Raw genomic sequence first — 27,523 nt, forward strand, 5'->3', positions numbered from 1 at the left:
ATATACGTCTCTCCCTTTTTCGCTCCGCAGGACGAGCCGTTTCGGGGTGGTAGGGGGTGCATTAATCTCAGACGCTTCCGAACGTTATTACGAATATTCGACGTGTGGCCGGTTTACAGAACGAAACGAGCGGACAATGGGCCCCCGACATGAATTAACGTCCGTAATATTAATAGAACGGTTAAATTAATATTGCTCCGGTAGGAGACAATTATTAGCCCCGGCAAAATAATACCGTTCCCTGTGTAACGATGACCGGGCGACACGCTGGTGTCATCGATCGATACCGATATTGTTTCTAAATTATCCTCTGCACTCCCTGCTCATAACTCTTCATTACTTGTGAATCGCCCGCGTTTCTATTTATTATTCTATTGAACCGGAAGCCCTCCGCACACCAGGACGCGCGCCCATCAACTGCGTGCGAACCTTATAAAAACACATTTCCGTCGAGGTGTACTCACCCCTCCTCTCCCCGAAACGCTGTTTTTGCCAGCCAATTAAAATCCCTGTTATTCCGTTGTTTTCCAGTGAACGGCTCGCGTTAATACTGATTCATTATTTCCGGAACAACATATTCGCGCAGTCTGTCTCCGACCGATCGTTTATATCCGTTCGATTCGGATCCTATTACCGTTAAATAAACCAAACGGTCTCGCGCGTACGTCAATCGCTGAGAGTGTGAATGAAAATCCAACGATGGGGATGGATATTCAGGATGGATTCCGTAGGGGCCCGGTACTTATGAATGCGAGGTAAAATTGAAAAGGGTCGAGGTCCCGCGATCCTGTTACTAGCAATCGTAAGATAGGAAAAATTGACTTTCGGTGTCTCCGATCCGCAATCCAGGTCAACCGAGAGGGGGAAGGAGGGTCTGTCCTCGAGCCGCGACACCGTCGTCCTCGTGAAGACGGTGCCCGTAAATAATTCAGAAGGAAAGGCGCCGAGAGGCTTTCCCTCGGTCGCCATGGCGACAGATTACAGAGTCTGAGAATGTGTACGGCCTACTACGGGATCCCTCCTCCGTTCGTCGGGGATGTCCCGGCTGTCTTTTCTCCCGTTTCCTCTGCACGTTTCTTCCCGTTCGATAGCCTTCGTCGAATGGGGAGGGTTGGCTCGAAAAAAACTGTACTTTTTGTAGGAATTGTTTTCTGGTAATTTCATTAGACATCGTCATCACGATCGTTTTGACGTTTCTCGATGCACTTCGGGTGATACTCTCGGTGATTCGGACGATCGATAAATTTCTGTTAGGTATTTCGTACTTTCTTACGATTTCTTCAAGAAACTTGGATGATATCAGGGAACTCTACGATTCGAATTTCTCCTAATAAACCCATAGAGAAACTCTCGAACAAGCTAAGTATCAGCTATAATCGGAAAGAAATCTTGTTGCTTCGTTAGTTCCCCGATGGAAAAACCTCGAAACCAATCCCATCGAAAGTTTCTCTATCAAAATGCCAGACCACGGTGAAAGGTAATTTTACTTCGTGAATAAAGTACCCAGATGTTTTGCCGTATAAACCGCAATCCTAAGTAGACGCTAACCGCTCAAGACCTTTCCGTTTCTGACACAATTCGCGCGGTTTCTGCGTCATCTCCATCGCCGCGTGCATCAATTTCGCATATCCCAAACCAGGACGGGGCTATTTATACCGCGAGTTCGGTTCGTGGAATCCATGAAAAGCCGCCGGCCCGAACGGATAAGTTCGTTAATAAGAATAAATCGACTTGGCCCGGTGTAATTCGTCTACTTCGAGCCTCTTTCTCTCTCATGGAGAAGAGAAGGTTTGGGACGGAAGGGGTAGGAGGGACGGTTACGGAGCCAAGGATGATGGTACACGGGCGCAACAAGCCGTTCTTTCTTCGGTCAGTCCTCTCCTAATCAAAGTAGGCTGGCGTGCATTCACGGCCTAATTCGAGAAAACACGCGGCCCCTTTCAAGCCTTTGATCGCGCGTTACCATCGCGTTAGGTGCGTGTACACGGTCCCCGGGGCCACCCGGAGCTCGCTGGCCTGGCTGCTTTTCACGGCCTGCCTTTTCACAGGGGCACTCGTTATTTCTCGTGAACGAAGCCCCGCGGGCAGAAAGAACCCCGGCACGCTGGGAAAATTATTTTCGCTTTTTCAGCACGGCTACGATCGACCCCCGCGTACCTCTTGTGCTATCGAGCCCGACGATTAATAGGCGCCGGTGTGCCGGGCGAAACGTTAATTAATAATTAAGAGGAGCTCGGACACGATTACGCTTGGAAGACTGATAAGCGAGCCTGGTTTCGGAACGTCTCAAAGCGTGTTGATGAGAAGCGTGCTGAGGGCGCGTGGAGAAATGGAACGTAGGAAGACGAGTTGGTAGAAGACGTGAAAAACAGTGATAGTTTTGTTGACAGAATTGTGTGGACAATTTGATAGTATTAAGAATTATCGATATCTTGCTTGGATTTTATAATCTATTGTACTTTATGCTACGACAGTAGATTAAGGATGTTCATGCACAGACACCGGCTGAGGTCAATTCTATATTGCTCTTACACCGCATTAGAGTCTATAATACTTGAATGTTGTTTTTCATTTTTACGTAAACATTATCCTCCTTAAATTCTTACGTGAGAACTTTCGTCACGGTACGAAGTCGACACGTGCATGGAGATCAGGAGAAAAAAACTACCGTCAGAAATGAAACAAGAAGATCGTTTGTATGTATTAATACATACAAAGTGAAGCAGAGATATGGAAGAGCTAAAGACACGAATGTGCACGACAGTGTTTTCTAGACGTGGACGAAACGACGTCTATAAAATGGGAAGAAGACAAGATCGTGAATTCGTGGATGACGACCATGTCGGGAATATAAACTCTCCGAAAACTTTCCTCGTATTTCCGTTATCAGCGAAGTAGCCGTGAAATTTGCACCGATTTCACGATACCGCTGTACCATCTGCATTCTACACACTATCCCTCTATTCTGACAATTTTTAATAACAATGAATGGTAACAGCAGGACTTCCCAATCTCTTATTATTCGATACTATATTTCATATCGGAAGTGGCGCATTGATATTCCCCCCGGTCACGTGAACGACGTCGAAACGAGTCGCGAAATGAAATTGCATTGTGAAGGAGAAGCCTTGGCGTCTCCTTTTTCTACATTTGCATTAACTGTAAATGTATCACGGGACGTGGAAGACCGCGAGGAAGAAAGAATCGCGGTTGGAGAGTTATTCAGTTAGAGCGGCGAAATGTAAACGCAGGGGGGGGGGGCAACGGAGAGATCTAGAGTAATGCGGCGGAAAGTTTATTTTAATTCCTGCATTACACTTGACGAATGTCTCCATGGTGGAATTGATTACATCCTTCCGCGAAAAACGTCGTTATCCATTGCGAAAAACAATCGAGAATATTAGAGTCGACAAAATTGAATGAAATGATCTCTAAACACAGAACGATTCGTATGAACGGGATACTTTCCAAGGTATTTATTAATCACCAACGAATAATCGTGTTTCGGAAAGGTGTCGCGTCGGTTTGAATCCATCGACGAATTAAATCGAATGTGAAAACACGCGAATTAATTTATTTCTGGCAGTTCCATTATCCCGTCAACCGAGGAAAAAGGAGGGCGTGCGCACACGAGGGCTCTCGTGTTCGTGGCCCGGCAAAATGAAGTGTTAAATCGCGTCGTTTTCGCCCGAAACGTCCGTGCACCGCCGCTGACAGTAATGACAGTAATGATCGACACGCACGAGGCACGGCACCCTGCGTTTGTTCGATAACCCGAGCGTCACCGGCGGTGCAGACTCCTTGAAACTTCGAAACGGCCCTGTCGTTATTTCGATTCCAGTGAAATGATTAGCACCGAAATTTGTTAATGGTAGAATACCAAAAACATTATTCAGCTTCAACAATACGTTGTATTTCAAAATCGATCATTTTACACTTTGTAGTCTCGCCTTTGTGGTTTGTAAATCATTCCGAATTAGGGTTCTTCGCCAGATTGCGAATCGCATGCAACAGATCCTTGACCTTAGAATATTCTATAATTGCTTTTAGTCAGACTTTCCAAAGTTTGAGGAGTCTTTTCGAAGAAATAATCAAGAAGTTTCCTCCATCTAAAGTGTATTACCATTATCGAAGCAGCTTAAGACAAACTAAAGTACAAGTTTAAAGCAAGAAATGCAAGCATATAAACCGTTGGCTTAACTCTTAAATATATTATACTAGGTGTTCGGCTTCTGGTGTCAGAAGCTTTAGGAGGTGATTCTACGTTTTAAAATAAAAGGAAAATCAAGACTGACCGAATTGTGTTGAAGGCTTCGTTTTCAAGGTATCAATAGTTAACAATTTGAGCCAGAAATGCTTGAAACCATACAATCTGCTAATAATATGAACAATATCATGCGTAATACCTTACAGAGCTCGAGCCTCGACTATCTTCTTGCGATACTTCGTAAAGGAACACATGCGATTCGTTGCACGACATTAAACTTAGTTACTTGGTCAAATCTACAAGTTAGACCAGAGCACATACACGGAATAAACACAAAATAAATGAATTTAAACTAAACTAAAACTCACTATAATAAATAAATCAAATTAATACTATACAAAAATACGAGGACCGTTTCGCTTCGAGTAGATGTTCTCGCGTCGACGACTGCCACCAAACTAAAGTAACGCTTCCCGAATTCCTTCAAAGGACAGAACAGTAATAAAAACGTGTAAACAGCGAGTCCTTAACGATCACGAATGACCCGCAGATATTGCCTGACAGTGCCTGATTTTCAGGTATTTCTGACCCTAATTCTTTGACAGTTAATACTAAACTTGTAATTTCGTCATGGGATTTTCGTTTTTATCTTGGCATGTAGAATCATCCCTTAAAATTTCGGACATCGGTACCTGAACACCCTGTATAAAGACATCTCTGAAGAATTATTAAGAATATTATAACGTATTTATAATAAACGATACAGTCTACCTACATCAAAGTCTACGTATGTTACTAAAAAGTACCAACATTTACAGTAGAAAATTGATTGCAATTAACACGATGGTATTAATTTACCAACGACCAACACAGTATCGCGAGCAAAGGATCATTAAAAAATCCCTACCTTGAGCGTTACCACGCCGAAATACAAAAAAAAAAAGAAAACTCAAGCATCGCCACAGGTCAGGCTACCCGCAAGGTTACCAAAGCATCACGAAAAGACGCGGCGTCTCTCCCTCGAAGAGGAGAAAAAAAAAGATCGTCGGACGTTGAAGAGGGTCCAAGTTATAACCGTATCCCGGGGAGAGGCCGATCCTAGACCCCTAGGAATCTTAATGGAGCTGGAGGATTACCAGCTCGGAGCGAGGGGAGGGTATCCTCTCGACAGAGCAAACAAACGTAATTGCACGCGAACTTCCCCGGGCGCGAGGCGTACACGAGGTGGCTATGATTTAATCGAGGAACTGGCATAAAATTGTTATCGGTAGCTGACTAACGGGTTCCAGGGATCGCGAGGTCGACACCGAGACGATCATCTCGACAGTGTGTTTTCGAGCGTGAGACCGCCACACGTCGGGAATGTTCATTCCTGTTACTTGATTTCTAGATAACATTTCTATCTTCTCGCAGAAAACTCTGCGTTATGATAGTCATCCTGATAACACGCGTGGCGATGTCTGTTTTCTTGGAAAGGTCAAATAAGGATTTCTTTCGGGGATTGATCTTTGGAAAATGAACGATTTTGATTATAGCACGCGTAGCGTTTGGACCTCTATGTCCCTTTCTAAATGTGTTTTAAACATTAACAAAATGTATTGGCAATCCACATAATATTAGTTTCATCGCAGAATTCTCTTCCTGTATTACAACTGAAATATGCAAATGTTACCCTGCGAGAAGCAAATTCCAAATTTCGTTGAAATGTGTTCGTTGGAACGCCCTCCCCCAATGCCATCGATACCGATACTATACGCAAGTAATTTTTCTACCGATGAAAACACGCGTGGAAAGTGCTCGAAGTCGCACGATGACTCGGAAGCAAGGTTCCCTCGGTGGATAGGCGCCATACGCGATCGTACGTGTCAGAAGCACACACGGTCTGTCACGGCCGTCACGTCGTCGTCGTCATCGTCGGTGGTGGTGCCGGTGGCAGCCTCGTGGTTTGGTCGATCGTGCCCGTCAGTCGGTTACTTCGCCGGGGGTCGCTTTGTTTCGATCTCGCATTTATGACGCTTCCAAGTAACGCAGTCGATGCCTGTCGCGGGAATTACTGATGCGGACTGGCACCGAGGAGATTAATCACGCGATAGCGCCTTAACGACTCCCGAGTGACAGACCTCTGTCCCCCCTCCCTTCAACCCCTACTTTCTGCTTCCAATCCAACGCCCTCCCCTGTCATCGGCGAACGTCGATACGGAAGCGGCCCCTCGCAACTCTCGACGGTTTCGAGGTGATTTCTTGGAAAGGACAATCGTTGCGTTCCCCCCGCCATAGATTTAAATGTTTGATTATGCAGGCCGGTTGCGTTCGGGATGCAGTAGAATGAGAACGTTCGGGCACGGACGAGGTGATGTTTCTACTTAATTCAGTAATGTCCGTGGATCGGGACGCGCTGGGGTTGTTTCTACCCTCCGGGCGGCCGGCGTGTTGTGGTTGTCAAGGTGCGAATAAAAGACAACAGTTAGCACGCCGAAAGTGGGGGTGCGTTAATAGGGGGTAGATTGTGGGAAGGTTCCTAAGCCACGGGAAGTATGAGAATAGTATTTCATGTGCCTACGACAGTCTGTCACTGCTTTCTGTTGCGTGACATATTGGAATTATTAAAATCGAGATTCAAAATTAATAATGAAGACGTATGAAAATCTACATATGAATTCAATGTCGTTTGTAAACGAGGTACAATCTACCATAAAAGCTCGAGTCTTTTAGATTACATACGTATCGCATATCTGAACCTATATCCATCAAGATAAAATGTTTAGTCTCTCACGAGGTCATCCATCAGATATCTCACGGCTATAACGTAGATATTTATAGAACAACCAAATAAAATTCTAGATTCCTACAATAACCAGAATTTATAATCATCCACGGCCCGTTCATAAGACTCTTAACCCTTCCCTTATCGTTCACATACCTTCCTGTATCCAACGATAAAAAGATTCGCAACCATTCGACCATTCCGCGACACGTTTCCCCTCATAGACCACGGATCGAGGCAGGAAGTCGGTAGCGTTGACCACGGCAGAGAAACGCAGCTGCATCCTAAGGGCCGTTAATGATATTCGCAGGTGACACATCTAATTCAGTGACTGTGCACACCGGAAGCTGGATGTGATGTCGCCACGGCGCGTTGTCATCGCGCACAATGAGGATAAACGAGAACAAACGGCGCGCGAGGGCGAAAGGGCATGTTTGCATTTTCATGTCGTTGCCAGCGGCAGGAAATACGCGAAATTACAGCCGCGCCGTCGCCACCACCACCGCTGCTAGCCTGTCCCGACCATTTACTTAACCAGTGGAACAACCAAGTTCCCGAAAGAAATCGGTTCGGCTGTTAGGTTCGGCCGGAAGCGTCGGAGTAACCGCCGACGCGTCCCTTCTACGTGTTCCTTTATTTCTTACCGGAGGATGAGTGGGTGGTTGACGCCGGACAGGTAACTTTATAATCTGTCGAATTAGAGGTTTTTTTGAGCGTTTTTTGGGAAGATGATTGTGGTAGGTTTGGGAAAATAGTTGAGTTCTTCTCAGGAGTGCTTCATCCATGTCTTCTTCTTTCAACATGCGCACAGTAGAGCTAGAATAAATACTTCTCAAACGTATATTGGATTTGTTTGACCTACTAACGAACAGTCCTTTCTAGACAAAGTGTACCTAACCCAGACCATTGTGGACAAAGGTCTACACCATTGCTACTGTTTACCAAATCCAACGATTCGTCGAATTGTCGCGAAAGAAAATCGTTTTATGTTCAAAGTTTCGACTTGCACGGGCAACCAAGAGGATCGTGCAAACCCCAGATTCACGGGGGACGAAAATAATTTAGGGTACCTTAAATAGAACAAACTTGCAGCCGCGCGCCGTCAAACTGAATACGCCGTGGAGCCCCGGGAACCGTAAAGATGAAGGACGCGCCACATTTCTCAAGGAAACGCAAGAGATACGCGGTGGCTTCCCTGGCCCGTCTAGAGAAAAGGAGAACCGGGAAAAGGGGGATACGAGGCATGAAAGCCACCAACGACCTCCTGTGCCCGCTGAATACTCCCGTACGTTAGACGCGAGCTTATTTTAATTCGCCTGTTAGAGGGCCAAGAGGGTGCAGAACAGATCCAACGACACGTTCCATTCGTGGCTGGTCTTCTGCGCCACGACGGGACGCATCGTGTCTCGAGTTTCAACCGAGGAAAAGAAGCGGCCCGGTTTACTTTGTAATTCATCGTCACGTTTTTGAAGAAATGAAAACGGGGACAGCCATTAAACGGTTTCTGAAGATATAAGGTCGAAAAAGGTGACACATTTCATTTACTTGAAAATGTAACTGACAGATTTACCTGCTTCAACGATGTTCCTAGTTCTCCCCTAGAATTTTGATCATGCTTATAATTTTTCATTTCGGATATATAATTCTATTTTCATCTTCCTAAATTGAATCCACGAGTGACTTTTACACTTTTCCGTCCTCGAAGCTTTTCCACTTGAGATGACACCCCCCAAGAACTGCAAACCATGTTTCTTTAATGTCTCCCAGTTACGGTGCGTTATAAATTTCGAAAATTCCCGAAGTCGATCCGACTGAAACCGTCGCGTCCCAAATCACGTCCGAGTCATCTTGGCGAACACAGAGAACTCATTCTTCCCTCCTGGTTTTTCGGTCGACGCAGCCGGCGCACAACCATCCATTGTTTTTTTCCGCGGTTAATCGACGAATCGTGCTCGTCTTCGTCCCGCATAATTCAACGGGGACAACTGGATTTATTCGCTCGTTGATCCTGCTACCGTGCCTGCACGCGATATCGTAACGAAATACGTGGGGCAATTAACAATCGTTACGATCATAACGGGATCGTATAACGGAGGTGAAACGCGGGCCGCCGGTCGATCATCGATTTTATCGTCTTATTTCGGTCGGCCAGGAAGGCAGGTAGCTCACAATAAGCTATAAAATCTTCTGACGAGGTGGCTGGTTCGAAGATATAACCGGTTGTCCGTGGAAACCGTGCGCTCCGCGTAACTGACAGAGCCCCGAGATAAGGGGTTGTCGATCCAATATCACGCAGAGTCATCGTTGGTCTTTGGACCGGTCTCTGTATCTCCATTTCCTTTTTCTTTTTGCTCGTCATACTCGAAACTTTCTTCCCAGGTTCTCCGTGTTATTCAATGCTTCCTTGTGAGTTCAAACTTGAGAGTGAGATTCAATCACCTAATCGGTGTTAAAAATAACAATTTTTTTAGTTACACAACCCATATCGATCGGATAATCAGCCACGAGAATCGGTTTCTCTTCCTTGTTGACACAACGTTCACGAAATCTCGGCTCCATCAGGCATCGAAGTGAGGAAGTGATCGAGCAACTTTGTATCTGAACCCCAGGGCCAGAGTGGGTTAAGTCCACTTTTTTGCAAAGTGATATTTTACATGTTTTCTGTATCAAATTTCTTACTCTTTAGAATGGTAAAAATTATTTCTTTCTAAATCGTTTATTTTTTTGCTATAATAACGTAAAAGTGATATTAGATCGTATAGTGGATCGTATAGGGAACTTAGCACTAAAACTACCAGATAAGTCAAATTAAATTGTCGGTACACTCTTATACCGATGATTAAAATGTTACAATAGTATATTTTCTAAGATCTTTTGGAATTTTTATTACGGTATGGAAGTGAAGAAATTAGTTATTCTATAAATTTTGCACCTTAGATTTGCTCTCCTCTAAAGTTTGATAAGTGTGACTTAATACACTCTGGCGATGATGTTTAAATATCGATCCTTATAGTCACTCAGGACTGTCGTCCACAACGATCACGCCTCAACGATTTTGCGTCTTCATTTAACGTTCGAGGTAATCGGTCGCGGTAGACGATCGTGCCACGGCATTGGAAAGATTTCACGGATCGAGAGAAAGAGCTGTTCCTTTTCCTTGATCGGCGTTTAATACATCGATAATGTAATTGCACGGGTCGGCCGTGGCGGACCTTTGCACCTTCGTCTTCATTATCCATCAACCACGCCTCGGTCGTTCCGCGGGATCGTTGATCTCTGCTCCCCCGGCCGATTCTATCTTGTCCGCTGAACTAACTGTACTTAATGCGCCATGCAACCGCGTAGGAATCCGCGGGCGTGTTCGACGGATTTAATTTGTTGCGATCGTTACTCACCGTAGTCAGCTTTGTGTCAAAATTGGAAATTGTCTGCATCCACATTTTTCGCATTATCCACCGACAAAGTAATCGAGCCCGAAAGAACGATTTCCGTAGCAATTCGAGTTAGATGTAAGTAGCCTCGAAAAAGGAACTCGTTTCTGATTCAATCACGCCAAGCCCTGTCCCCTCCTGTAAAATCATGAACACGGCAAGAACAAAGTTCGCTAAACGTGGAAGGCATTTAAAACGCCATTAAAACTCCGATATTTTAATTAATAGGGAGAGAATCCAATCTAACATCTTCCCGAGGGGGTTTGCAAATTGCATGCCCCCTCTCCTGATACAAAAGTGAAACGAGTTACACTGAAATATCGAAAATGAAGGCAATAATACGGAACGGTCCAAGCGGATCACTCGAAGGCAAAAGGAACGACAGGATCTTGCTCATTACAGTTCTTTCCTCCCCCTCCCCGTACCCGGGATTCAATTACGATGGAGGGGGTGGAAGAAAATTAGAGGAAAGAATGCATTCGCGCGCCTTTATCGACGGCCCGTCCAGCGGCGCGGATCGACAAGAAGAACGACGATCCGAAGAACTTTCCGCTCGCGTCCTAACGTCGCGGAAAGTTTTGACGCTCGCTGTCTTGGCCGGTGAATTAATGAGATTCCATTCCTCTTTCCACCCCCTTCCCCTTCTCTTTTGATCGTCGAGAAAAATATTCTGGACGTCGAGTTCGGCAACGGTGGATCCTAACATCCTCTCTACCTCTTATCCAGTCCCCTCCGCAAGTCCCAAGGAAAGAAAACTCGAGCGCAGCTGACTCGAATGGCCGAACACACAGGAGTACCGTGGATCGCGCGACGATTTTAAACTTATTTCACCGTGGGATTTATGCTCGGCCAGAAAACAACGAACCTTCGCGTTTTCTTCTATTTCTTCTTACACTTCTCGATTTCTGTTCCCCATCCCACATTCTCTACTTCTCGATCTTTTCTTATATTCTTTTTTTTTCTTTAACTGGTACTTGGTACTTTTCTACCGGTACCGTCGATTTTGCCCCGGTTCTTTTGCCTCTATTCTTTGCCTCCTTCATCCTTCTCGGAACAGAGAAAAGTTCTTACATATTTTATATTCCGCGCGGTCTCGTTATCCTCCTTCGTAGCCCCAGTCTTTCTCGGATTAACCACGCATTAGTGTCTCGCCGCGAGGATCAGAATTCTGTGATTTATCGTCGAGCCCGCTTCACCCTCTCTCTCTTTCTTACTCGTACGCTTTACTTTTTCATTTCATGTTTTTTCTTTCTCCCGTGTTCCCTCGTTCGTTCGTCTTTTTTGTTCGTCTCCGGAGATGGGGGTAGGGTGGAAGAGGGCTCTCGATCTCTCGGATCGAGCGTGCCACGAGAAACGACGGCCTGGGTACGCGAGCCAGTAAATTTCGTAGTAAATTCGTTACGTCTCCGGGATCCCAGGGTCTCGGCTCGCAGCTTCGTTCGCCATCGCGCGTCTCGACGGATTACGTACTTTATTTTACAGTCGTCTTTGTATCCTTTGCCGATACGACGTTGCAACCACACGTCCCGGGGTTACAACGGAGGGGATAACGAGGAAACGTTGCAGGGGCTTGGTAAATTAAAAATCAATTTTCCTGGGAAGGATTCCTCTTTGCAGGAAATTGATGACGCGGGGGGTTGAAATACGAAGTAAATGGAATATTGTTGACGGAATTACGGTCAACGGGATGGAGTAGTTTGGGTCAAGGAATAATTTGTCATCTCACAAATCGTAAGAATACATGACTATTTCATTGTGACTTGGATATTATGATTGGTAATTTTTTGTTCCATTCGAGCTTCCCTACCTACAATTGGAGTGCCCTACCTGTATTAACCCTTGCCGACCTGAATTATTTCTTGCGAACCAGGAAAAAATATTTTTCTCATATACTTATTTCGTGGATATCATAAAATCAGGAAAATGATAAAAGTAATAAACTTTCGGGAATGTATCCATCGAACGGCGAAAAATTAAACGAAAAATTAAATAGAATCTCCAGGCTCATAAAATGAGATATAAAAGCTAAGTAAATTAATGATTCCAAATCGATTCCTGAATTTGTAAAGGATCCAAAGATGTACCTCGCTTTTATTCTATCCATTGCGTTTCGAAATAAATTCCATTAGTCGTCGAAGATTGTTCGCAACTTTTTCTTCATCACCTGTATCCACCCACGTAACGACGTTATCTTTACAGGACAACCTTCACCCTGCACGTTCGTCAAAAGGAGCCATCCCGCTTCTGAACCCCAGAAAAACAATTTATTATCCGTCACGCTCCGAGGCGAACGAAGAAAGAACCTCCCGCGTTGCGCGGGAACCGAAAGTCACGCAGTTTTTTTTCCTCCCGAGCGGTTTCCGCGCGCTAGAGGAAACCAACCCCCTCCCCCCAGAAGAACTCCGACAAAAGGGTGGGATACGAGCCTCGGTATGTAGCCAAGGACGATATATGTACATAGAGACCCTCGTACATAATACTACATACGCTCCTACACACGGTTCACGGCTGGAATTAGTCGGCGGTCGATCCACGAAGAACTATTTTCGGTATTTCTAATTCCGAACGATCGGTGGAGAGAGCTAGAGAGATAGATAGAGTGAGAGTGCCGTAGAGCAGCTCCCGACAGAAGAGAACTTTTAAATTGGAGTTTTGACTGGACGCATTGAGACGGACTTAATGTGATTTCGAATTGGCCGTAGATGCGCTAGCGCGCGCACGCGGAAAGGGGAGGAGTGGATCGTAGGGGTGGGAAAGGGCGAATTCGACATCCGCCGACGCTGACACCGGGCTCGCCGAAGCTGTCCGACCTTCCGACACCCTTCCACCCTTCGATCCTGCCATCGTTTTCTCCCTCGACCGATCGGTCTCCCCCTCCACTCCCTCGTCATCCCACCCTCCAGGCAAAAACGGGGGGATCCGTTGAATGAGACCGATTGACTTCGCCGCCCCGACAAAAGGTCCGTCGAATCGCGCCCGGGAAATTCAACCGTCGCGTTTTTCCTGCCTCCGGGGTCCTGGGAGCTACCCCCAATACTAGAGGAATGCGGAGGGGTTGCGTTTCAAGGAACGTGGATGTGTCCTGACGTTCCACGCGTCTTCGCTGACTCGGGGATTACACACACATAACACACACTCTCGACATGTTCCACCTTGAAACTTATTGGTTTTAATTTAGAACTTTTTTTGTGACGTTTAATTTCCGTGACGTTAATTAAAACATAAAAAAGTCTAGGTAGATGAGCGAAGTGGAATGTTCGATGGGAGTTGGTTTTTATCGAGGGTTTAGAGTACACGGAGCTTTTTGCTTTACTAGATGTCGAGAGAATTTTCATCTTTTTGAAAGCTTCGTCGGTTTATGGTGGGATTTGGTAGAAGGGTAGAGTTACTGTTATTCTTGATACTTTTCACACATCCCCGAGGCACTACACAGGTTGAAAATTTTCCGAGGATACGAGTCACATCGCGAAGCCCCAATCGTAAAACCAGCCACGTATTTCTTTCGCTGACTTCAAGAGAAACACGTATGTATCAGTGAAGCTGTAGGTCAGCGTGAAATTTTTCGGAAAAATCTAGAATTATGGCCAAGTCGTCTCGGTTCGGCGAACCTGGCAGGACGTGATCCCCGAGTCGCGTCTGTCCTATGGTAGAAGACAGTTTGGTCGGGAAGTCAGGAATGTATTTCTTATATTGCGCTGCTGCGAGTCCTGTGTTTGTGCAGAACCTTCTAAAAGTTAAGTACCTAGACGTACAGTTCGATTATTACAATTGGAGGTAATTTCTTTATGTGCATTTAACTTACAAGACTTTTAGAAGTCACTGTCATTTGGCGTAATAATCAAACAGCGATTAAAAACCATCTTTAAAGTATTACAATATTTTTGAAAGCTTCAAAAGTATATCTACATTCACGAGAAATCACAAGAAAATTCTCCCTTTCTATTCATGACTTTAGTACATCATTTAATTATTATCTTCTTCGTTAGTTCCACCCTGACGAACACAATTTTCTCAATAACATTTCCATCGAGGGTTTCTCGATAACTGGTTTCCACGATCTGACGTAGTCACAGAATCTTTCTTACGGAGATTATTTCCAGAGTGGGAGGGTGCAGCGAGCAATAAACAGTGCCGGTGCAATTTAGATCGTTACCGTTAATCGCGTAACACCGTGAAGTAAGACTGATAAGGAGGCCGTTGCGTAAGCGAGCTGAGCAACGCCGCGCGAGATCGCCAAGTAATCGAGCAGCTGTCGCTTAAATGAATTTTCATCGCGATACGGAGAATCGGTCTGTCTCTCTCCATGGATAAAGCACAGGCAAGAGAGAGACAGGGCGATAGAGATTGCATTTCAGATCGCGCGATAACGCTTAACGACAGTTCGTTAACGGCTGCGGCGCGTATCGGAACCGTGGATCTCTCGGCGTTAATCCATAGATCGGGGCAGGCGCTCATCGATCTCTCCGATCACGGGACACGTATTATACCCGGGACTGTTCCTGTCGGCGTCGCCTAATTCGTAGAAAGTCGTGCCTGGTAAAACGAGTAACTCGATCGCGTCGAGTTAATCGATCGGTAATTAGCGACCGGATCGTTCGACGACGGATTATTAAGCGATTCGAATGTTGATTGATAGGAAGGTCCATACCGTTTGCGGGACTGGGTGGGGGATGCTGGGAAAACAAATATTTCATCGGGCAGGGAAACGCTGTTATTACCTGGATAATTACCGACCGAGCAAACATCGGGAAGTTTGCCCAGATTTTTAACGTTAATCGCCAATCGAACCATCGAAAACCAATTTCGGCCCTCGAGAATTATATTCCACTGGCTGGTCGACGTTACGATCGAAAGGACCCGCGGGAATCTCGAAAGCGAATTCTGGAATAAAACGTGTCACCGTCAGCTGGTCCTCTCGCGATCCCGACGAAATGGAGCCCCCAGCCTAATCTGACACGCACGAATCTGACGGCCCGACGGGTCGCGGTGTTCCATCGCGACGTGAGATAACGCACTTTCTCCGTTGTCATAATTTCGAATAATCTCCGGGCTGACGGTGGCAGGACGTACGAGGATAAATGGCGGACGGGTTGCGGAGGAAGTTATTATGCGTAGATGTGACGATGATGATTGTGAATTAATAGTTTAATGTTGTACGATGATATCGTATGTACCTTTTTCATAAATATTTATATCCCTGAATTATAATATTCATACCTACCCTGAAGAATGATCTTCCCTCGAATCACTGAACTATAATCACTCGCGTGTCACTTAAACTATCGAATGAATCGTGAATTTATAAAGTTGTCGGTAAATTTGATTGAATCAACACTTTCACAATTCCACCACTGTATTAGTTTGTCTTAGGAAGCAACGTGTTCTCTTCGCGGCAAGATTCACGGTAATTCAGGGTTCCGTCGGATTTACCGAATAGGATGATCGAAGGGGTGAACGATCGCGCGCAAACAGCGCCAGGCTCCTGGGGTACCTGTACTTTCGAACGGTGATTCCATTCATCCTGAAACCCCCGACCGCCGCCGCCACCGCTATTACATCCCCTCCATTCTCCCCCACCACCTCTGGTCTAGCAATTAACCCAAGTGCGGGATTCGCAAAAACGGATTTCCCGAAAGCGTGGCGTTAAATTAACGTTTGCCGGCTCTGATTGTCGGACCGTGGCGTCGCTCGACCGGAAATCGCAGCTCGAAAGGGTCGATTAAACGACCGCTCGTTGATGACGCGGACCGTGTCGCTTTGTACCCCACTCCCACCGGTTATTCTTACCACGTGGCCGTTTGACGAGACGGAACGTTACCGCGAAACACGTTCGATTTCCACTGTCCGAGAACGAACGGAAGGTCTCAGCTATAGGTACTCTTATAATCTTTATGGGATTTAAATTTCTTGACGATATTATGCGATCGATAGCTTTGGGAATTTTGGTGATTTCATTTCCTGTAATGTGCTGCATGAAATTATTAGTTAGTTACTAATAACTTAGCGATTACTATTCATTGTTTATACCTGTTGACTACCACTGTCCTTCAATTAGGTCACTTCATCTCAAACATAATACAAAATATTTATACTTGAGGTCACTTTCAATCGTTTATACGTGGATCCTCTTTCGATCGTTTACACTGCCAATTCAATCTTTCTATCCAACCTCTGTAACACACTACATTTGAAAAAACCTAATACAAATTCCTCGAATACTCGTCCAAACAACCCTTATCCACATTTCGATTCACAACTGGCAGAATACCTGGCATCGGTCGGAATACAATCGGCGAATTTCAAGATCATCCGCTCATCCTCCTTTACCACAGATAGAGAACGAACTCACCCAGACAAGAAATCAGTACCAAAGCATACGACGAAGGGAAAGGGATCGCGAGACGGTCAGATAAAAGCACTCTCGAATAAAACTTGGATCTCGTTTCGGGGATCGAACCGTCGTCGCCGCTCGATGGCTCGAACAATCCGCCGCGAGGGGTTGACTATTCGGACTGGTCGCTGTTCCCGAGTGTGCGGCCAGCTTTATCCGTCTACGGCTGGGCACACGCACGTGCACGAAGGTAGATAAAAAAAACTCCGAGACGGGGGCGTCGCGCTATAATGGTTGATTCGATAACGAGCTCCTTCGCCAGGCCGCCACGGAGTGGTTGCGTCCGAATTGGTCGGATTTGTTTCGGAATGGGACCGGTCTCGAGTGTCGAAGGATAAAAAAATATATATATATATATCGAGGGTTGCCAGTTGAAAGGGATGGACGAGGGGCGTGGAGAGAACGAAGAAAGAGAAGGATTTCGTATCGCGCCGCTACATAAAGGTAGAGAAACGCGGCCGTCGTTCGTATACACCGGACGATGCCGAAATAAATCCTTTTTATTCAAGCGCCCCCATTCCACGCTATCTTCTCCCTCGTCCTGGGTCCCTCTATACGATGCCTGCACAGGGATCCATGACACCCCACGAGATTACAACCGTGAAACGATATGGGTTAGGCAAATTTGAAATTCGATACTGGTATCGATTAAATGAGACACTTTTTACGGAAAATTTTTGGCAACAGGGTTGGTTGGGAGATAATGCTGAATAGTATGGTATACTATATTAATCCTTGAATAAAATAAGTGAAAAACGAAAAAGTCCGACCAATCAAAACACGAGTCTGTTGGCTGAGCTCCTACGGTAACATTGGTTACGCATTAACAAAAGCTCGGGGAACTATTTCGCTAAGGAAAAATTTGTTTCAAATCACCCCTTTCAAGGACATACACCTATTTTCGGACTCCCTGTACATCGACCAGTACACTAAACACTACTAAAGTTCACCAGAACTTTCTTTAATCACCCACCATCAAAGAATTAATGCAGAACAGCTCTATAAATTATTCCACCGGGGAATTTCAGCAATTTAATTACTCCATTCCTGCATATGCCCACATTCCTCCTGATATTCCCAACGCGTGCATATGCTACCCCCGCCATCCGCGCGCCAACCGGAAAGAAGACAGTCACGCGTGCATACTCGATATCGACCCCTCCGCCAGTGTCCCTAGCTATAGCATCTTGAGCATCCCGTGATCACGAAGCATGTGTGCAACGTGAGCGTTTCATGGTGCACCGTGGCCGTGGGCCGCGTGTTGCGCGTACGTGCGCCTCCTATATGGACGCATAGCGGGCATCGCGGGCGTTCTATAAGTAGCTCGAACGGCCGCGAGCGAGAGAGCGCGTTCCCCACGACCGAAGCTTTGCATAGGTGCGCGTGCTATGTTCCCAGGCCAGACGCTCCTCGGCCCAGGCCCATAAAGTTCGAATGGAATTGGAATACAATGCCGGACCGATGTCACCCGCGTTACGTGGATACGCGCGAACAACTTCATTAAAGTGTCCTGCGGTACCGGCGGCTCGTCAGAAGTTGGAGAACTCTTTCGGGGGGTGGCGAACGTGTGCAGAGTTTGATATAACGAGGGTGTTGCGGTGAAAAATTCATTCGTTGATGTGGCGATGATATACGAGTATTCTGTAACGACTGCAATCCGATGGATTAATTTTGAACGAGGAGAAATTTTTACTGTTGTAGGGTAGTACATACTCGGTTTAACAGCTGTCGCAAGGGTGGAATTTCACTTTGGTGTTTTTTCGGAATGATACGAAATTCTGATTCCTGTTTTATGGAATAATACTGAATTCAGATTTTATACAAGTGATCTGGATAATTTAGGAATATTCTAGAGCTTTTGTTAATGTATTTCGGTTGGACTACGAGCCAGACGAGATCATAAATATTGTCGTGAAGTATAAATAAATTTCAGTTTAGGAGGAGTAGGTACAAATAGAAATTTTAGGTGTTACAGATGCGAGATAATTTTGTGGGCCACCAACTTGGAAATTTAGATTATTACTCACACTGGAATACAGCCTGGTCAAACGTCTGTGAGTCGAAGAAGTTATTACGTTACGAGTCGGTTACTCTCAAGGGTACGTGTCAAAACGCGGTACTGTCTTTGGTTTAGCCCAGTCCTCGAGAGAAGTGTAAATTAAGCGAGTTCGTAATAAACGTGAAATAATGGAACAGTTCGATACTACGTTTAAATGAGCACAGAATAATTATTTCTGGCAATTAACAATAAATGTAGACTTTTCCTTTATTTTTTTTTCCTTCTTTTAATTCTTTTCTCTGAACAACCACGCGTTCAAATGCTCTAAATCTTCTTCCGTCGCATAAATAATTAAATACATCGCCAAGAAGATTCTCTTTCTCACGAAGAATAGCCAAGCAGCACGTCGAGTCGACAAAGCTATTAATCCATGTCCTCTTTTCGCAACCACATAATCGCCTAACAAAAAATCCACGGGAAGCATGCTCGCATAGTCACCCATAGATCACCGTCCGATCCATGGTCGAGTCGTTGGTTCGCGTGGATCTCTCGTATAACAACGTTCCAATTCATGCAAATGTCTCCCGGGGAAAAATACCGATGGTCGTACACGCGCGAACGAGATTCGCAATTTGTACACAATGGAGGCAGTCCTCGAGAAGAAGAATAACCGCGATGCGCCGGGTCAGGGCGATCCTGATGCCGGCGATCGACCCACATTGATCATCCGCAGTATCCTTGGGCGAAAGAGTAACGAGCACCGACGCGTGTGTAACGACTCGATCGCGATGTCTGCCCCGATGCTGGTTGCATCTGGGAGTCTTGATCGATGTTCTTCGATCCCGATTGCAATCGCAACACGCTTCCACGACGCGGGGTACGGGAACATATCGAAATGAAGATATCGATAATAATGAATGAACCACTGTCACGTTCCGAGCGGAAGCCTTAAAAATATGCTTCACGATCTTGATACGTTGAAGGTTGTGGCCTCGCTGTTGGATTATTTTCAGGTTTGTTAGTTTCCTTTTCTGCAAATGAAATTAAGAGTTCATTTCGTGTTACACGAGTAAATATTCTCTGAGCTCTTCCAGAACGATCAATTGCTAGCAAACCGATGATACACAAGTGATCTGGAATATTTTTCAGGATGAACGTAGACTCGTGGACAGATGTTTATCGATATTTAAGAAAAAGCAAGGTTACGAGACAATTCTGACGTGTAGTTCGGAGTCGATGAATCTGAATGGGTCGAAGATCAATGAAACGGGATCGAGTTCATTTGAATTCAAGAACAAAGAATCGTTCTCGTCGTCGTGGTTGCTAACTGCCCGGATCGTTGAAGCTTGTGCCAAGATCGGTCCCCGTTCGTGGAATGCGTAAAGCCCGACGCGCGGTAAGAACGTCGAAGGACAACGGGCGCGGACAAAGAACTAGAAAATCAGTGGGAAAATTATAGCTGAAGTCGCGAAGGACGGTCTAAGGTCGGTGTATTGGACATCTTCCAGGTTCTCTCTGTTTGTCATGCTTCTGGAACGTATCTAATGTCACTAACTCAATTAGTCTTTAGCAAACAAACGTTCGTTGGCTATTTTCAGATCGAAGAGTGAAAAAGTCTTCACAAAAATACATCTTTTCTTCCATTTTTAGACCAATATTTAGATAATAGGTCACCATAAACCTTTTACAGAAAATTCACGTTTTTAAATGAGCGAAAAATCAATCACCGACACAGTTTTCAACGCTCCTTTTCTAAAAATAAAAACTATAATACCCTACACCAGTTTTCGCATTCGCGTATACGCACATGCATAAACAACCATGGTTTCAGTCACGTATGCAAAGCTCGAGCCTGACCTAGCTCATCTTCCAAGCGAAACGGCCTTCTGTATCCTTCCGCAATTAATAAAAACCCATGAACTCAGCCAGGTTGGCGCAGCTCCATTCCAGATTCTCCACGCCAGGGACGGTGCGTTATTACGCAACGTTGGTGCACGTGCGCTCGTAAAAATCCCTCGTTACGTTACAACGTGCAACGTACGCGTAACTGCAACGATAACGGTGGCGGCGGTGCATTACGAGCGCGAACGCGTCGCACGTCGACGATGTACAGCGTTGTCTTGAATTTTTCCGATTCGTCGCCGGTGTATATATTCCGTCCGGCTGCGCAACGTCGGTATTACCGCGACTTTAACGCGTTACGGTTGATACGTAGGGATTGTATTAACCGGTCGCGTGCGAGGAATAAAAATCGACGTCCACGGTTTCGCTGTCTCTCTCGGCGATGAGTGGCCACGATAGTCGGAAGCGCTATTCGCCAACAGCTAGCACAACGCTCGTGTCTCTGATTCGGATTTATCCGTGTACGACCGGGGAATTCATGGAACGTTTGTTCGTCCCCATAAATTTGTTAGATAAAACTCGCGCTTCTGGAATGAAAATTGTACCACATCGACCGCAGTATTTTACCCTTGTTCCACGATCGACGCTGTTCGTTAATGATTCGGTTGTGTGGCTGATGGAAATTTGGAATTCCTATCATTTTAATGGAAGTTTGTTTGCTAGTAGGAAACAACTTGGGTGGAATCTATCGCGGAGGGATATTACAGTGGTCCCTCTCTATAGTAGCGTCGACATTGAGATTGATAAGTGATTATAAAGAGTTATTGATCGTCATTGAAAATAGACCACCTACTGTCAGCTGACCGTGTGTTATGGTGGAGAGTGACTATAAGTGATTATATCGAGGGAATAGAATGATTTTGCATTGAAAAGTAATTGAAACATGTACAATGAAATTCTTCCGTATAGAGCTAATGATTACGTCCTGGTTGGTATGTCTGATCATGACATACCATTTCTACTTATTCCACTCACGAATGTCAGTATTCGTATCAGATACATTTTCAACTTCTAATAATGAATAAATTTTACTCCATATTCACAACTTAAATTTTCCATAAAACGTCAAAGCCTTCTTCATTACACCACAATCCCTGTATCATCCTTTATAAGAGCCTAAATATCTACGACATGGTAGGAAATATAAAGTAAGTGGAATGTAAATCGATGTTGAATTCCACGATCTTTCACTTCTTCTTATCTCTCGGCGGACGATACGAGGAGTAAAAGTTCAAAGGCCTTTCGATCTTTTCACTACTGTACAAGGAAAGAATGCTCTCCGTTTGCCATTTTTCTGTCTTTCCCTTCGTATACGCAAAGGCGTCCGATACGATGAGTAACAGTAACGGTGTTACGCGCAGAGATAGGTCACGTCGGGAGCATCGAACGGTTCGTGAGAGAAAGGTGGACTACAGGGTGGCCGTGGCGGTTATATACTCGGCCCCATCGGGAAATGTGCCCAGCGAGCGTGAGGGATGAAAAGAGTCTTATCGGAGTTTGTTCTTCGCGATTTTCACCTCTAACGCTGACTGCGAAACCGAACGCTGCGCCGAATTACGGCACGATTTTCCGCTTCCATCCAGGATTCATTTTGTACCTTTTACCTTCTATCTCTGTCCGCCAATGGATGTGCTCCAGAAATCGTGCGCACCTTGTGCCTCTGGGCACTCGACTTATGGTCGAAGCAGGAAACTTTTTTGCGAGGACACATTTCGAGTCTTTTAACACGTGAATCATCGGTGCAGCGATTAATACAAATAAACAACGGTACAATCGGGGATCAAATAAAATTAACACCGCTAAAAAAAACCAAAGGCTCAGTGATTTCACCAACAATCCCTCAATAAGTGATATTCCATACCCTTTAAGCTGCTTACGGCTTCGATGATCAACGGTGTCGAAGTGTGTATCGGACGTGCATAAATAACGAGCGTCAATCGGGATGATTAAAATTAATATTTAAATTGATACACCAAGCTCGTCCCGAGGAGTTTTTTTTCTACGCGTGGGGAATCCGCTGTGTTTACTCGCCGGTGAATTATCATCCCCTATTAATAATGGCATCGCAGTCGTGTGTGTCGCCGCTATCGCCAAGTGATTTGGCCAGCCGGTCCGCGAATTAATCTTTTATCGGACACGGCGTTTTAATTGGCCCAGATTTGTGTGTCAGATTAATCGCGTGATTGCTATCGCCGCGCTTACGAAGGGATGGGGCGTTATGCCGGAAATTCGCCGCGACCTGCGCGCCACCAAATGAAGGTAAATGATTCCCCTGCCCCTACCCCCCCCCCTCACGGGTTATGAAAGATATATATGGATTAATTGAAACGCGTAACGAGATTCCTTGTCTCGTTGCGGTCGTTTTCTTTGTATCGTCAGCCAGGCTCGTCGGATCGGTGGAGGGATGTCGAACACGATTTCACATCGCGCCTACGTCCAATGTAACGCACCGTTTACCAGCCCGTGAGATGTTTACGTCGACGACGGCAAACGGGCCAGAATGTGGGATAATCACGGTGGTAAATTGTTTCCGACAACCTGGATGCTTTCGTTCGTTTTATAGGTCAAACGCTAGTCTTGTATCTAATGTACTGTTAACGATGAAAGATCAATTTTCTTGTTTCCTCAATATCTTTACGGTATAATTTTTACTCGACAAGGTGATAAATCTATTTATAATTATAATTCTATTAATTTTTAATATCCCCGTGTCGAAGTTCCAATTTTATTCATTATACGCACCTGATGAATCCTTTCGCCGAATACAGGTTCGATCCTCGAAACTTTCGAAAGCCTCGTGGAATTCATCGGTGGTCGATTACTTTGTCGCGAACACGGGGCCTGATTGGTCATTCAGATCGGTTCGACGAGGGTTTTTAACGAACTCATTCAACCGTGGCGTCGCCGCATTACTGGCCTTCATTTTCCATCCCTTCGACTTTTCCCGGAGCAACTCCTTTCGATCCGTTCCCGGATTCGATATGCCGCAATCAGCCGCCATTATCCGTCCCGAGATTCTTTGATTTTCCCCGGCTCTTAAGGGATAACGATAGATGTTTTCGCCCCCGAAGTCGACCCCCGAGGTTGGTCAAATATATCTGGGTTAGGTCTAGAAAGGATAATACCTTGCGAATCCTTTTCCCCCATTGGAATCGTTGAGGGGGGGAGGGATCGACGAATTCGATTACAGCTCGGACCTTGAAATTACCCGAATTCTGCGTCGCGACGCAGGAAACGTCGACGAGCCCTTCGATCGGATCCGAAAAACGACATGATCAGCCGTACGACGGGAGGGTCAAGAGAAAAACACGAGGGTGCCAGAGGGGGTTGGTTGGAGGGAGCGCGGGAAAAAAGGGGGGTCGTAACGTCGTTTACGAAGTTGTCGGTGGATCGTCGTGGACTGGCAGGGGAGGAGCGACAAAAACCACTACCTGGTGCCCTAGAGTTTCTGTACTTTCCTCTTTTCATCCCCTATTTCTCCCCTCCTCCATCGAAGAAAGAAAAGAAGAAGATGGCGGAGCTGGGAAGGGATCGAGGAAAGAAAAAGAAAGAAGGAACTTAAGGGGACGCGACGTTCATCCTGATTGCGAGAGTATGGCAGCCGAAGCCGGTGCAGGGCAGCCCTCTCCACCATTTTCATCCCACCTCTCCTTTTCTAACCCGTAAAATAAACGAATAAATCGTTGTTTCTTTATGCAAACTTACGTTTAATTCGGGGCGAAATAGAAAGGCATTAATTTCGCATGCAAATAGCGAAGGACCTGGCTCCTGTGCCTCCAGTTGGTGGGGCTTGGAAGAGCTTGTCAGGGGGAGGACCAGAGACGAATGGTGAAAGGCGAGTGTGGGAGTGAGAAGTACAGACGTTACAGATGGAAATAGTAGAAAAGATTTGCGGTGGTGGTGGTAACCCTTTACCGTGAGGTTCAAGGTGAGGAAAAGAGAGCGAGAACGCCCAAAAGATGGCGGAAAAGAGAGGGGTAGAAGCGAAAGCAGAGTGCTAGATGGAGAGGGTAACGAAGGGTAATACGGGAAAGGTGTAAAACGGCGGCAGCCAAGGGGGTTCAGCTTAAAGAGAAAAAGAGAAGGGACCGATATGATGGACGAAGATACACGGATAAGGAGGTAGGAGGGCGCAGAGTTAAGAAACGTCGAGAGCATGGAGACAGAGGGTTGTCGGGGCGGGTGAGTGGGAGGAAAAGTAAAGTCGAGCTTCCAGTCAGGACTGCGAGTAGAGACGGCTTTCACGGTATAATCAAGATGTTTGTTGACGTCGACGCAGCGCGAGGGGTGTGCAGGGGGAGACGGGGGTGAAATAAACGTAAGATCCGAAGCGGGAAACGAAGACGGCGGGGGTGGAGGCTGGGAGGGAAAGACACGAACGTAGGCAGAATCCGTGGAGAAAATAAGTGTTGGGAGCAAAGAAAACCGCGAACCGGGGTGTGGGGGGTGGAAACGAAACGGAAACGCGGTTCGAAGGAAACGGGAATATTTTACAGGAAAGACCGGCAAATAGGGAAACGAGATAAGGTGGGTGGGGTACATAATTGAAGATCCATAAATACGTTGCGTGTGGAAACTACTCCTTATTCCTGCACCCTGAAAATTGAACATTTTTTTAGTACGCTTCGATTTCGGTATGTATAAGAAGGTTCAATAGTTATAATAACAAAATGAATAAGTAGATTGTTTTCGATTTTAATATTTGAACGATACTATTCTATTCTTCAAATGTACGTGATGATTAATTTGAAAAATTCTTCTTGTTTCAGGTAAGGCGATCGAGGTTTTACGTACAGTGTTTCCAAAGAATGGACAGATGAGAGTGAGTAAATGTTCAAGATCATTCCAGTTACGGCGATGAATCGCTCAGATGGCAGCACTTTCCACAGTCACCCCTCCGTATCTGTTCAGTGGCACTTACTCTATTCCCCATTTCTCAAAATGAACTTTAAACATATAGTCTCTTCAATTCTAATTACCCAATTATAGTATTACTTTGAATCCGTACTCAAAGAATCTAGGCTCGAATCTTCCCTACAAGCTTCCTTAACAATCCACTTTGGGAAAGTCGCCTACAGGTTTCAGACCCCACGAACCCAGGTCTCTCGATCTTTTCGCATGCAAATTCACCGGTTCTGTCGCAACAACGTTCCTATGTGGCAACGCGTCTCAAAGAAGAGTGAGTGCATTGACCGCGGTTAATTAAAACGCGATCTCTCGTTCGAATTCTGACCGCGTCTCAGAACGCGCGACGTTGAAAACTTTCCAAGCCAGCTCACGGACGCCTCGCAAATCCCCCCCTTTCCCTCTCTGGTTGGTGGAACTGCGAAGAGGAAAAGAGAGTGAAAACGTAGGAGAGGAATGGAGGCTGGCGGCACGAGGTCTTAAAGATGCCTCGCCCGGAACAGAGGAGTGGTTTACGGTATTTTCAGTAAGCGCCCGAGGAGATAGTAGCTATCCCGGCGGTAGCGGTTTCTGTACCGGAGGACGGTTTACAGCCCCGCCAGCTGGGTGGCTCTTTACGTGCCAGGTGTTAGACCGTGCCCAGGCTGCGGAAGGGCCGAGTAAAACGCGTATGATTTACGATCGAGTCCCGTGGCTTCGATTAATTCGCGCCCCTGGAGGGGTCGCGTGAGTTCAAGGTCGTACTAGGGGGGAATCGCCATCTTCCTCTCTCAGGAAGGCTCCAAAGGTTGCGATGTAGACGCTGGTCGTTTTGCTTTCATCGCCACAATATCGAACTGTGTTTATAACACAGCCGTAAAAGGGGTGGCTATTTGTCTGTTTACAACCGACGCGGATTGAACGCGTGTCCTCGTGTGGCCGAGAGGTCATCTCTGGACCACCACCCTATGTTCGCGTTAAGACGTCGTGCCACCGCTGTTATCGATCCCATAAAAATCTGTTGCCTTCGACGGTCGATGGTATTTCTGCTTTTATCGGACCATTCCCTGCGTTGCAGATATTACGCACACGCAATTTGGTGAAACGCGATGATACTGTGGGTAATTAGAACCTGATCTTCAGTTAAGGGTGTTGCATTTTTTCTGTAAGGTATTCCGTAATAAAAAGTTACGAATCGTTCGCGAGATATATAGTTTGACTAGTAAAGTATTCGAGGATAAAGGAAGAAATGCAAAAGATTTCGCGTTCGAGGATGATCGAGCGGTTCAAGGTCCCACCGCAGATACGTTCCCCATCGGAAAATCATAATCCTTCAAGAACGATAACTGCCATTATCGCTGGGGGAATTCCCCGCAGGATGACCTCTTCCAAATTTCACAGCTCATTATGTACCATAGGAATGCGGCAATATCTTCTTGGACCGTGGGGAGTCCCGCCTATCGCTCCAACCAGAATTCGTTCTACCCTCGTACTTTCACCCCCCGGGCGTTTCAGCCGCGGGATGTTCTTAAAAGAATTTGATATCGAATTCTTCCCTTCAGCCTGGTCTGGGTACGAGAGGCGAAAGATACCGTGGGGGTAGGAGAGGGAGGGGCGAGGAACGAAGATGTAGACAGAGGCGAAGGCTGGAGGAGAGAGTGCATTATCCGGAGGTTCAACGGAATCCAGCCGCACCCCTACCCCCTCCGGACGGGGGTTGGTTTTCTGCGTCGACAAGAGCGCCAGTCTCCCCGACTCACCGAAGGGATGGGGTAGAGGGAGACTTACTATCGGGTACCGCGGAATTACGACGGCGGATAATAACGTTTTATGCCGATTTTAATACGCGACTTCGTTCTTCCTCGTCCGACCTACGAATCACCTCGCGACGAGTTACGGGATTCCGATTCGCCGATTTCTGAATATCGGGGGGGGGGGGGGGCCG

General features: G+C 46.0%; 1 protein-coding gene across 1 annotated transcript in view; it reads left to right on the top strand.

Annotated features, from left to right (window-relative positions):
• LOC107192875 (Wilms tumor protein homolog) overlaps positions 1 to 27,523 on the top strand; it is a 311,694-nt gene that overhangs the window by 235,940 nt on the left and 48,231 nt on the right. The gene's annotated exons all lie outside the window — the stretch shown is intronic.

Source organism: Dufourea novaeangliae, unplaced genomic scaffold, assembly GCF_001272555.1.
Source record: "Dufourea novaeangliae isolate 0120121106 unplaced genomic scaffold, ASM127255v1 scaffold7, whole genome shotgun sequence".
NCBI lineage: Eukaryota > Metazoa > Arthropoda > Insecta > Hymenoptera > Halictidae > Dufourea > Dufourea novaeangliae.